The following is a 1,030-nucleotide window of genomic DNA, read 5'->3' as shown; positions in this document are numbered from 1 at the left end:
CAGAATAAAACCTCCGCAGAACCCCTGGACCGTGGTGTTGGACGAGCTTCTGGGGGTGGGGAGCACATCTCCATGCCGGAAGGGGGGCATGCCCCTTCACCCGAGAGGCTCCTGCTCTTGGGATCATTTAACTTCTCACCCTCTGTGCCTCTTCATCTCGCTGTTGATTCGTGTTTTCTATAATAATCTAGAATAGTAAGTGGAGCCCTTTCTCAAGTTCTGTGAATTGTTCTAGTAAATTATTGAACCCAGGTGGGGGGCATCGTGGGGACCCCCCCCAATCTGTAGCCCATTAGGCAGAAGTGCTGGTCACCTGGGGGCCCTACTTGCTGCTGGCATCTGAAGTGGGGGCAGTCCTGTGGGACTGAGCCCTTTAACCTGTAGGATCTCATGCTAACTAAGTCCAGGTGTAGATAGTATTAGAATTGAATTGAGCTGCAGACACCCAGTTGGTGTTGGAGAATGGGTTGGTGTTGGGAAAAACCTTATATTCGGTGTCAGAAGTGGAGTCAGAAAATGCCAGGCAGTCTCAAAGTTGTTCTAGCTTGAGGTAAGAGGAATGAACCTTAATGTTCCATATCAGCTAGCCATCGGCTATGGGCTGCCCGGGGGGAGATTAACCTCCCAAATATTTCTGGGCAAGGTGGCTCCCACGGGTCAAGGGCTACTGTGCAGGGAAGGGTACAGCAGTAAGCCTGTAGCAGCGAATTTTTGCCGAAGTCATGGGCTGGTTAGACCTGCCGGGGAAAGGGGATCTGGACAGGATACACAGCACTGATTGCAAAGTTGCATTCCAAGGAAGATAGGAAACTGTTGGCGGAAGTTCCCAGGAGATGGGAATTGATCCACTGACATCAAGAGACTGTCATTCAGACAGTAGTTCTACCCCCCTCTCCCAAAATAAAAGAGATTCCTTGAAACAATCATCCTAGGAGCTCCTGCCTGAAGATTCCAGTAAGACATAGGTGATTGTGTTAGCCAGGATTCTCCAGAGAAACAATACCAACAGAAGATATATATATATATATAT

The sequence above is a fragment of the Enhydra lutris genome, unplaced genomic scaffold (assembly GCF_002288905.1).
Source record: "Enhydra lutris kenyoni isolate GAN:26980312 unplaced genomic scaffold, ASM228890v2 scaffoldscaffold7, whole genome shotgun sequence".
In the NCBI taxonomy this organism is placed as follows: domain Eukaryota; kingdom Metazoa; phylum Chordata; class Mammalia; order Carnivora; family Mustelidae; genus Enhydra; species Enhydra lutris.
Note: the sequence above shows the minus strand (reverse complement) of the source record.